Below are 12013 nucleotides of genomic sequence, written 5' to 3' on the forward strand. Positions count from 1 at the left end.
TGCTTAGAGAAAGACTTAAAGTGAAGGGGAAAAGATGCTAGGAAAATTATTATTATCCAGAGGCAGCATTCAGATTACAGCAATAATGAGATAAAGATTTGTCACGTTTCTTCTGTCCTGCAGCTGTGTCTGTATCTGCATGAAGTTGCCAGGAGAAAAGAGCTTTCTGTTCAGCTGAGTTCTTCACTATGTGAAGCTGTTCACAAAACCACAATAGAGTTGTGACCAAAGAAAGGAAGAGGGGGGTGTTCTGCAGCTCTAGGGTGTGTGTAATGAGCCTTCATATCATAGAGACTTCAAGAGGCCACAGCTCATCTGAACATCATTGAGACACTAATGTGCTGTTTCTGAATGTACTGTTGTACAGTACTGTGCTCTGCTGTGGTATCAGTGAACCATATCTAATGATGGACAGTACAGCTCTATCTGCCAGTGTTAGGCTACTGGGTGAATTTCAAAAGGACATTAATGGGAAGGGAACAAAACCCAGCAGGTGGACTGTGCCTTGTATATCCTCTTCTTTCACTTTGTCACCATAACTGTCATCCAGGTGCTGTTATCACATGTGAGCACAAAATCCCCCACAATGCCAGCTCTGAGAGATGAATGATGACTGACAACACAAAAGAGGCACTGCAGCAACTTTTGAAGCAGCCTCTGCTCTTTCCTGTTGCTTGTGGTAAAGATGCTCATTGCAAAAACCTCATCTCTTGTTACACAGGAATTGCACACCAGTGTTTACTGCTGATTTTAAATCCACCAACCTATTGAGCCATCCTCTGACACTGAAGAGATGATGCCACCACTGGGTATTATACATTATACAATCAGTCTTTGAACCCTTTGTGGCTTGAGTCACTCTGAAACTTTTGAGGAGACAAACTCTCTAGGCAGTTCAACCTGTTATATCCTTTTCTTTGTTACTTTCTACAAGCCCTGTGTCTATAAGCCATAGGCTGATACCCTCTGGTACTTACTTGGCACTGCAGTTGTCGTATGTTGCAATGTGCAATGTGTCAGGGGTGAGCCAGGACTAATATCAGACTTCGCTGGATGCAGGCCAACTACTTGGCTGAACTACATGTGGCCAGCTGATCAGCATGGTACATTCATGATACATTCATGGTACATTCATGATACATTCATGGACCATTACTCAGCAGTCCCATGTACCAGCTTTCTTTCATTCTTCCACATTCATTCCATTTCTTTTAATTTTGGCTTGGTCTTTTTTCTCTTTCGTTGCTAAGGGGATGTCTTTTCCTCACCAGTGGGCTTCATCTCCTCTTATATTCTTATGCTTCCCTTTTCCTGTTTGTTTTTTTTTTTCTACCAAGTCCCTGGTCCATAGCAGCCAGCTTTTAGCTTTCCGCTTTAGTGACTTAGGACACTAAAATGTTCCTATATTTCACATGGTGACAAAACAGCTTCCTGCACAGGCAATCCATTGAACATCTGGAAGAAAACCTGTCAGCAAGTGTAAGAGGTAAGTATTTGTTATTTGCATACCCAAAGATATTTTTTCTCCCATTCATGCCATTTTCCTACCTGGCTTCTTTCTCTGAAAAGAAAGGTCTGCAATATTACCATGTTTGAAGTGCCAAAGCCTCAAGCCCCAGTGATTCTCTTTTCACCTTTGAAAAATGGGACCAAAAAATGGAGCCCCTGTATTTTTTGTTTGGTTTTTTGTTTGTTTTTGCTTGTTTTGTTTTGTTTGTTTTGTTGGTTTTTGTTTCGGTTTTTTTGTTTCAGTTTTTTTTGGGTTGTTTTTTTTGCTTTGCTTTGCAATTAGAATCTGTTGAAATTCTGTTATTTTCTCCCTGTGGAATCATAGAATCATAGAAAGTTAGGGGTTGGAAGGGACCTCAAGAGATCATCTAGTCCAATGCCCCCTGACAGAGCAGGGCCACCTATAGAGTGGGTTTTGAATGTCTCCAGGGAAGGAGACTTCACCACCTCCCTGGGCAGTGATCGTTCTAGGTGGGCTCTGTGGAGTTTCTCTCCTTTTAGGCTTGCCCATAAGAGAAGTTTTGTTCCTGTGCCAACCACAAACAAGAAGTGGAGTTTCAGCACAAGCCCTTTGGTGAAATGAAGCAAATCACAGGAGTTTGTAGCATATTGCACACTCTCCCTCTCAAAGTGGAATGCAGCTTTGCAAGGGTAGCACCCTATCATAAAACAAGCTATTCCTGTCTGTGTTTAAATGCAAGCATATTACAGATTAACCAGGTTTCTGTGAATGCCTCTTTTCAGACCTTCTTTATCCCTCACCTGTGCTTTACTTTTAAGACAGATGGTGTAACTTCCTTTGCAACTTCAGTTCCCATTGCTCACTTCTCACCTTACTGCTGGGGAGCACTCCCAGGTAGAGCAGTTCATAAATAAACATTTTCTTGCAAGTGCTCGGTGACGTGCAGCCTATAAACAAGCCAGCAAAGTTGAATAAGGAACTAATTCAAGCTGGTGACCCTTAAGCATGAACTGAATACACTTAATAAAGAGAGCTGGGTTATAGGTTTTGCTACTTTGGTAAAACATGCTTTAAATTAAAATAAATACATTAAATGTGAACTCAGATCTGACCCAAAACAAAACCCATGTAGAGCAGAATTATGAATTCCCAGATACTCAAGAATAGCAGTCAGCTGCTTAAGTGGGCTAAGCAAATCAATAAGCAATTGACATTTCAGGATTAAAATTAGTAATGTGATAGAACTAGACGCATTACAGAAGACCCTGCTTCAGTTTTATTTTTTTTTAAATTCATGTTTCTGAAATAATACTTAAAAGTTTATTTTTCTGAAAGTAAAGGCAAGTGTAACTTGCAACATGTTTCTACAAACAACACATGCAGTTCCTTAGGACTTGCATCATTAGAGCTGTGTTTATAAAGCCTGTATACTGCAGAATGAGGATTTTTTTTACAGTATAGAGCCTTATTAAAAGGCAAACATTTCTTCCCCCCTTGAAGGTTGTGAAAACTGTTTCCCATAAAGCTCTGCCCAGGAGTTTCCAGTTAAATGGCAGTCATTTTATTAAAATATTTGTTTTCTGTCAGGGAAGTTCAGCACATCTTTAAGTGCCAGAAAAGGCTACATAAACATGTGCTATACCAGAACACAGAATCCGTATGTGTTGGCTCATATCATGCTCTGACTTCACTGATAAAGACAAGTTTATCAAGTCCTGGATTTTTCATTGTCATCATAAGGAGTCTTGCTCTCAGCCACAGACGACCACAAAGAAGTACTGCAGGAATAGTATTATCTCTACCCTCACCTTTAGTTAGATTGTGGTCCATGCCATCACACTGGTATTTTGAATAGTGCCTGTTATAGCAGGAGGATATGGAGTATCTTTTCTTAATTGCAAAAACTGTTCAAGCCAAGAGACCAGAGTGAGACCTTGTGGGGTCCCTTCCCACATCAGTACAAGGTCACCTCTTCATTCTGGCAAGACACTCAGCTACTTTGTCCTTCCTACACTGAAAATTGCACACTCCACCACCATATTTCTGAGCATGTCTGTGTCCTGAGGTCCCCTCTGGGATTAGCTTCTCATGTGCTTGATTTCTTTTATTCTCTCTTCCAGTGTATACAATGATTCAAATTTTCTAACAACACACACATGCTATTATACATGTAAGAGAAGGCAACATCAAAGGAACAGAGTTTATACTGAGGGCAGAAGGTGATGAGGTATTTCCTGGGGAAGTTCACACTACGGTCTTAAAGCTGCTAAATATTGTTTTTCTGAGGACTTAGGTCTTTGGTAACCTTAGGAGCTGCTGTAAGTATACGTTATGTGCAGTGTTTTTCAACCAATGTTTAGTGTACAGTATGAGTTATTTGGCTGGGGTTCGTATGGTAACCCAGTGACAAGAGAGCAGAATGCAGACTGTAAATTTATGGTATGCGAAAGATTCCAAAGTTCCCACTTGAAAAGTCAATGTCCTGTGGCACAGCACAGTCACCCTTTGGCATGCATTGCCCCCAGGCACTCTGCTGAACACACCTTTGGCAGCTTTTGCCAAATATTCCTTCCCTCTGAGTTTGTACAGCAGTTCAGTGAAGCCTAAGTACCAGTTAATATTTGCTGCTGTTTGGGTTTGAAACACAAATAACTAAGTTTGCAGCTATGGATAACAGAACTGGAAAACAATGTCCCATGACTCCTGTAAGATCCAAGAACTGGCAGAAGGGAAGGCAGAAAAGGTAGGATTGATCCTGGACTTTAACAGAAGTCTGGACAGAACTGAACACAATATTCAAGGGGTGGCCTCACCAGTGCTGAGTACAGAGGCACCATCACTTCCCTGCTGCTGGCCACGCTATTCCCCATTCAAGCCTGGATGCTGTTGGCCTTCTTGGCCACCTGGGCACACTGCTGCCTCATACCAAGCCGGCTGTCCACCAGCAGTCCCAGGTCCTCTTCTGCTGGGCAGCTTCCCAGACGATCTTCCCCATGCCTGAAGTGTTCTCTGGGACTGTTGTGACCGAAATGCAGGACCTGGCTCTTGGCCTTATTGAACATCATACAACTGGCCTTGGCCCATCAATCCATCCTGCCCAGGTCCCTCTGTAGAGCCTTCCTACCTCCAAGAAGACCAACATTCCCACCCAATTCAGTGTCAAATACAAACTTATTGAGGGTGCACTCATTCGCCTCATCCAGATCATTGGCAAAGATATTAAAAAAGACTGGCCCCAAAACTGAGCCAAGACGGGTCCCAACTGAGTTGGGACACAACAGGTGACCAGCTGCCAACTGGATTTTAGCCCATTAATCCCAGTTCTCTGGCCATGGCAATCCATGCAGTTTTTTACTCAGTGAAGAGCACACTTGTCTATGCCATGATTTGCCAGCTTCTCCAGGAGAATGCTGTGGGAAACAGCATCAAACACCTTGCCAAAGTCCAGATAAACAAGGGGGTCTTTGAGGGTCACACAAGGAAATCACAAAACAGAATAACCACTAGGAGCCAGATGGAACTGCCTGGTTAGAGAGCAAGACAAAAGAACCCTAAGAATAACATAGAGAAAATGCAAAGGGAAGCAAGAAGCCAGGAGGAGTTGGAGAAAGCATCCAAATCCAAATTAGGATGCAGAAACCTTGGACCACAGGCCAGGCAGGGCACTGGGAGATGCTATGTAGTGTAATGAGTGGCACCTGTCACCAGCATGTCTGGGATACCTCCATGAAACTTATTTCTTCTACAGGGGGCTAAGAAATCACTGTTCTGGATCACACTCACAGTCCAGCACCTCCCATGGAAGAGGAGACAGAAGCCACAGCCACAGAGGCACTGGGGAAAAGATGTTGCAAGATCTGGTTTCCCCAGAAGCAGGGTGGTAAGTTCTGCCCTATGGCCTCAAAGTTTAGATCCTTCCCATTGTTCTTGTGGTTTTATTTGGTTTGATGATGGAAAGTAAGTGGTTATTACTGGTTTTCAAACTGTTAATCCTCATATTTGACAATCTCTTTAGCATAATTCCCACTAATTCCTGTACCAAATAAAAATTGTTCTAAAGGACAGAAACCATCAAGTATATGTATTGTTATTTCTTCAGTGCCAAAAATTCCCAATTTTCCCCTGGTTTCCCATCTCAAAGTTGCATTGTTCTAGCAGAAGATGGAATTATTTCAGGATTAGTTGTAAAAAAACACCCAAGATGATCTCTTACTGAGACACAATCCAGCCTTGTTTCCCCAGAAGTCCCTGCTGACTTCACATGTCATGCTTTCTTTTTAATATTTAACATATTTTCTTTTTCCAGTAAGAAAGGTGCTTTATACTGACATTATGTTTTCATAGACATAATTTCCTAATGCTCTGCATGGAGATTTTTGATACTTGTCATTATCTGTGAAGATTTTAATCTGAAATTATTACTATTGTTTCATTTGGCATCTACACTTTGCAACGAGCCAAGGGAGGAAGTGACAAATCCATCAGCTTAAGACAGGAAACCCTGTGATCTCAGAGCTGCTCATATCTTGTTAGAAGTTGCTTTTCCCCTAGGCTGTTTCATACGAACATGTTTTCATGGGATAGTTTCTCCATCCATATAATTAAAGATGCCATTAAAATATTTATTGATCAAAACCTGAGGGGAATAAATGTAATCTTGCCCATCATATATTCCACCATGTTTACACAGCACCCAAGGGAGCAGACCTTAATGGGAAATGGGCACATGACTGTACATTAAACATAACATAGTAGAAACAGTTTCACAAAAAGAATGGATTATTTGTCTAATCACTGTCCTGCTTATACGCTGTTTTGCCTGGAATATACTAAGTCAGTCCTGAGTATCTCCTTGTATGTGGATGTTCTTAACATGTTTCTGCAGCATCTTTCCTCCTTTGCCCAAGGCACAGTGGTCACAAGCAACACTCACTTCTCCATGAAAAACACTGCATATTTCAGCATCAGAGAAAGGGAGGTTTTCACTTCGCTTCTCTCAACAGCAACTTTCAGGGTCTCGAGCTGCTTATTACAGTAGAAAAGTGAGAATAACTGTATTGATTAAGTTGTGCCTACCACAAGCCCTGAATAGTGATTTAGAATAATAATAAAAACACTGCAATGCAATAAAAATGCCAGTGTGATTAAAAAACCTCTCTCTAAAGCAAACAAGTCAGAGCACAAGAAGGACAGTACCATCTAATACCTGCCCTGAGCTGCACAATATTTAACATCTCCTGTGTGAGGACCTCCCCACCCCTCAGAACAGCCTCCAGCAAGCAGAATGCATTTTAGTCCCCAGCCACAGGTTTCAAGAGGGCTCAGTGTCCCTCTGTACATCCTCTAACTCCTCCTGTTGCATTGTAACACTAACAGAGGGACCACAAGGATGTGGATGATCAGCAGCAAAGTTTGGAATGCGACTGAAAGCACAGAGAGATTAGGATGAGGGCCGCATTGAACCTGAGCCAGCCAGTCAAACCATGGCACTTACACAGTAAATAACTGTGATAACAACTTTGCTCACCTTTCAGCACTTGCCCCGTTTAAACAATTCTTGTGCCCTTACTCCTACCAGCGTATCACGGTGGGTGTTGACATTTAACCTGTTTGTCAACAGATCCATTTACATCTCATTTCACTGGCACCCTATACAAGAGGCAGTAAGTGAAGAGCATTTTAGCACAAGTGATGAAAGATGTTGCTGCTGGTGCCCTTTAGCACTGCCTGCACTACTGTGAAGTACAGCTACCATTAGCAACTGGGATTTGAGCGTAATGCCTACTTTCATCCAGCAAGGTCAAAAATTTATGGTTCTGACCTTTTCTCTCTTATTTGATGTTGGAGTGGGCTCAGGTCACATTTGCATGAAATAACATAAAATCTGATAAGACTTGATGCAGGTTCAGTGTGAAGTGAAGCAAAGAAAGGTTTCCATCTCTCCCTGATAAAAATCACTTAAACAACTTCAGTGACGAGGGCCATAAAATTCCACAAGCTTAACAGAAAAGGTTGCAAATGTGTTAAATGTTTCAAAGGGGCACACATGAAGATGTAATTATTCCAAGACCTACATTACTCTTACTATACAGTTGCTCAGATATATTTCTTAAGGTCTCAAATATATGTTTCAAGAAGAGCAACGGCATAAAACTATACATTAGTTAAACCACCATAACTTTTAAATGCTATGCCTTTACCAGGCTCTACACTACTGTGACTTAGTTTGGGTTGGTCACTTGGCACATCAAGCCAGAGAGACACACAAAACCTACTGCTGTATTCCCCTGATTTGACCAAGCTGGCTCAGTTGAACTTGAATGCTGACAAGCCTGGGAATTTTACTGGACTCTCAGCTTTTCCCCTCATTCTTATTTTTAAGGCCAACCAGAGGTGAACTATTTGGCTAAGTCACTTTTGAGCCCTGGAGTCCTCTGATGTGTCCAGCTGCTGTTTGGTCTCCAGCTCTCTCCTCTCACCCATCACCAGCGAGTGCTGCTCTCCCTGCACACCCGTGCCAGAGGGCATCTGCCCAGGGACTGCAGGCAAGGGGTGTTTTAGAGACTCTTTGCTCATCTCTCACTGAGCATAACAGAGGAGAGTCAGAAAGTTCAGCAAAGATCAACCCTGCCAGTGTTTAGGAGTGGGGATTAGCTCAGCCCATTGCAGACACAGCAGCTCAGTGAGAAACCATTTTCCAAATGACAGCTTGCTCTGCAGTCTTGTTATGTTTTTTCTTTTTTCTTTTTTTTTTTTTTTCTGCAAAGAATGTCAATGATGTGTCCAACTGGTTAAACACATCCATTGTAAATATGCAGAGTTTCAAACATATATAACCTGTGATGCTGTAGTACAGCTGACATAACGAATTTAATTTTGGTACTGCATTTAATTTTGGTAATGCATTTAAATGTAGTAATTTAGTTTATTTTTAATTTCATTTACTTAATTTTAAATTTTATTTTTAAAAATTTAATTACTATTAAATTCTATTTTACATTTTCTTGGTGTTTTCATCTGGAGGAAGACATCAGCTTGATAAGGAAAGATTCAGAGAAATTCCAGACAGTCATGAAACATGCTGATATGAGAGATCTGCAGCTATCCTGTAAAATTTTGTGCTGGTGATTTTTTTCCTTTGTATCTGTAGATGCTCCCCCTGGCTGCAGTACCACAAGTATAAGCAAACATACCCTTCATTGAAAACAATATTTCCCAAACTTTCTGCTAGGATGCACAACTTCATTGGTTCCCCAAGTTTTGGATCTGAGTTTGGGATTTCTGCCAGAAAATAAAACGTCTATTTCCATTCAAGCTGTCCACTTCAGTGTGCAGATGAGCTGTCCCCTGCTGCCACAAACTACAGCAAGAATTGTTGCTTAGCTGTGTCACTGGAAATAACAAGTCATACACAAGCTATGAAATAGATTGTTATTGTTATATAAGAATATTTTTAACACATTTGTGCACTGAGCAATTAATACAAACACATTTTTATTCCTTTGGTAGCTAGCATGCTTTCTCTCTGGCCTTTGTAGTCTAGCAGAAGATATAATTTGTACCAGCCCACCCAGGCAGGGGAGCAAGAAATTAGCTCCATGATACACATCTTTTCTTGCTGCTTCTCACTGCTACAGTGACCTTCCTCCCTGCTGTGAAACTTCAGGTCCAAATTTCCTCCCCAGTACTGCAGGATGCTGCAAGTACTAACTAAAAGAAATACAGGGACAAAAAAAGCAAAGAGAGAGATATCAAATGGTGTTTATCAAAGTTAAAAGTCAAGTAGGCATAGCTGTTACAACATGGGTTCTAATCCCAGCAAGACCTCTGTGAGAGAATATTATATCCAGCAGTTTTCCTTGTCAGACTTAATGGGTTATAAGTACCTTGGCTGCTGCTTATATAGATACTTTAAATTCACACTGTAAAACCATGAAAGAGAAATACTACACACCTACCTCTGACCATCTGCTGCTCGTCCTTGCAGCTGGTGACTTGCCTTGCATACCACTGAGGTCCCCTATGTCAATTCTCAGCCTTTCCTTTTTGGTCAAGAACATGGAGAAACATAAACTCTCCTAACTATGGTGTGTCTTCAGAGATGCAGGCATGTCCCCAGGACCAGCAAAGCAGAATGCTGCTTTTATTGCTACAGTTGGCCAACACTTTTCCAGGGAATCTGATTCCTCCAGGGAATACTGTATTTTTAGTGCCACTCAGTTTTCACAGTGTTGGCTTTATATAGAACAAGTTGACTCCTAGAAACTACAAGGAACCAGAACTTGTAAGTTTTGCCAGTCCTGCAGTGCTGGTAGATGGAGCCCGGTACCTCTTGGTCCACCCCAGCCTGCTGGGCCCCTGTGGGGCTGGGAGGCAGAGATGCCCAGGGCACAGGTGGAGCTGAGACCAGGGTGACAACCACACACCTGAAGTGGGACAGACATGTCAGCCACAACACCTGTAAGTTCCTGCAGTAGAGTATACTTACTCAAATGCCTAGTTTTCAGAAAAAATACAGATAAAAATTTCTTAGCTTTTTCGTGGTTGTTTTGTTTTGTTTTATTGTGGTTTTTGGTTGGTTGGTTGGTTTTGTTTTGAATGCAAAAAATTATTTTTATATTACTATTTAGTTCTTTACCTGCTTGCTGGATATCAGCATTTCAAGCCTCACCACCTCAGTAGCTGCAAAACATTACCACTGGTACAAGAAAAACATGACCCTGTGCTCAGAAATATAATCCTTAAAGCAAGGATTACTTCACTGAATATTTTATGCTTTTTGTTTTGCTTTTTGCTTAGCAATTAGAAAGTTCCCTTTGTTTGTGTTTCAACAGAATTATTGTGGTAGGACACTGTACCAAAAAAGGCAAGAAAAGAGCTTTCATGCCAGTGAAGAGTTCACTTCTTATTTTTGCAGTAAGGACAGAGCCGCAAAACAAGAGTGTTTCAGATGTGGGTGATCTGGAGTGTAGTTAAACAGGAATGAAACAAAATATAGAAGTGGCAACTTGCTTTTGTAACAAAGATTACCTCAAGCCCAGGAAATGTTACACAGTAAACCTCTTCTTGTTTGCATTTCAAAATCATCGTTAAAATACTGCATCTCAGGACTGGAAAACACGCAGTGCGAGTATTCCTCTCCTGCCCCCTGCAGCAGGGCTTCAGCAATGGATCTGACCCACTGGCACCTCGGTCCGGAGCTCCCACTCACGGTTCCCAGTGGTTTCCCCCCGCTTCGGTGTTGGTCTTGAAGCAGGTGGAGCACTTGGGTCCAGCTCCGTCCCCCTCCCCCGCCACAGCCCCCCGGGCAGACTATTTTCTCATCTCTGTATAACTAATGTAACCACAGGCACTCGGACTGCAGGGAGTTTTTCCAGCCAGTATTCAGAGGGCAGCAGCAACCTTTCTGCTGAGGAGGGTCTTATGAAATATTTGCTCGTTTTTTTTCTTTCAGTAAAGCATTTGCTGGCACAACTGGTGCAGCGGGAGAGCCTCCAAACCTGGCATCCCTGGAAAATGACTCTTCTTGAATCCTTCATATACCTTGAACTTCATGCCAGCATGGGCCATGCTGGTGACAGTGGCACTCTGTGCATTTTCTCAGGCTTGTTCTTCAGCTAAACTCTGCTGAAAAATGGCTGGCCTGAGCATCTCATGGTTGCTGCACCAGAGCTCCGAAGACAGACTGTGAAGCCTTGCTTGGCTGTGCAGTGTGTTCACAGCACAGTACCCACAGCTCACAGGTTGGTAAGAGCTCCCTGGTACAAGCCATTTAAACTCCATGTGCTGGCATTGCCTTTTCTGGTTGTCCTTTGGCTACCCTGGGGCTTGCAAGTCCCTGAGCAGGGTTAACCAGCTCCCTGCTGGGCCTCTCATTAGGAGCAGCTGAAGCATTGCTGTTTCTTCCGTGCCTCTTTTTACATCTGTTTCTATGTTTCAGAGAAACCTTGCCAAGAACACCCCAATTTATTTAGCTCTCACGTTGGATTTGATTTGAAGCTTCTCAGCCCTTCATCCTTTGCTTTGACCAGATCACTAGAGTACAAGTCAGAGAGTTTCTTAAAAAGACTATAAAAATAAATAAGCTGATTAGGCAAAAATGTTGAAAATCTCTAAGAATTAATTTACAGCTAGATGTGAGAGCTTCTCAGAATGGCATCTTTCCAACTGCAATGTCCCTTTCACTCCAGTCGATGATGGGACAGATCAGGCACTGACTTCCTGCCAGCTGATACATTAAGGCATTTTTCTTCATGAGAAATGTTGCAATTTGGTAGGCTTTGGCCATTTCTTTCAAATTTGGATATTCACAATGCCTGATTTTGGCAAGTTTGGTGAATAACTGTGTGCTGTTCAATATCTACATGACTGTAGCAATGATACCGTTCATTTATAAATGTTTCCTACACATACTTTGGCTACATGAAGCCTGGTAAAAAGAGAATGCAATTAACACTTCAGTATACAAAGAGACACAGAGCTGGACTAGACCAGAGGGGTGTGAAGATATTTTGTATGCTTCAATCTCGGTGCTGTCTGATG

At 42.1% G+C, this 12013-nt stretch overlaps 1 long non-coding RNA gene across 2 annotated transcripts in view; it reads left to right on the forward strand.

Annotated features, from left to right (window-relative positions):
- Positions 1-9710: 9710 nt before the first annotated feature.
- The window catches only part of LOC139792098 (uncharacterized), a 28473-nt gene continuing 26170 nt past the window's right edge, over positions 9711-12013 (forward strand). For both annotated transcript variants that reach the window (XR_011724143.1, XR_011724142.1), the window contains exon 1: positions 9711-9931. This is a non-coding gene — a long non-coding RNA (uncharacterized lncRNA). The remainder of the gene's footprint in view (positions 9932-12013) is intronic.

Source organism: Heliangelus exortis, chromosome 2 (genome assembly GCF_036169615.1).
Source record: "Heliangelus exortis chromosome 2, bHelExo1.hap1, whole genome shotgun sequence".
NCBI classification, from domain to species: domain Eukaryota; kingdom Metazoa; phylum Chordata; class Aves; order Apodiformes; family Trochilidae; genus Heliangelus; species Heliangelus exortis.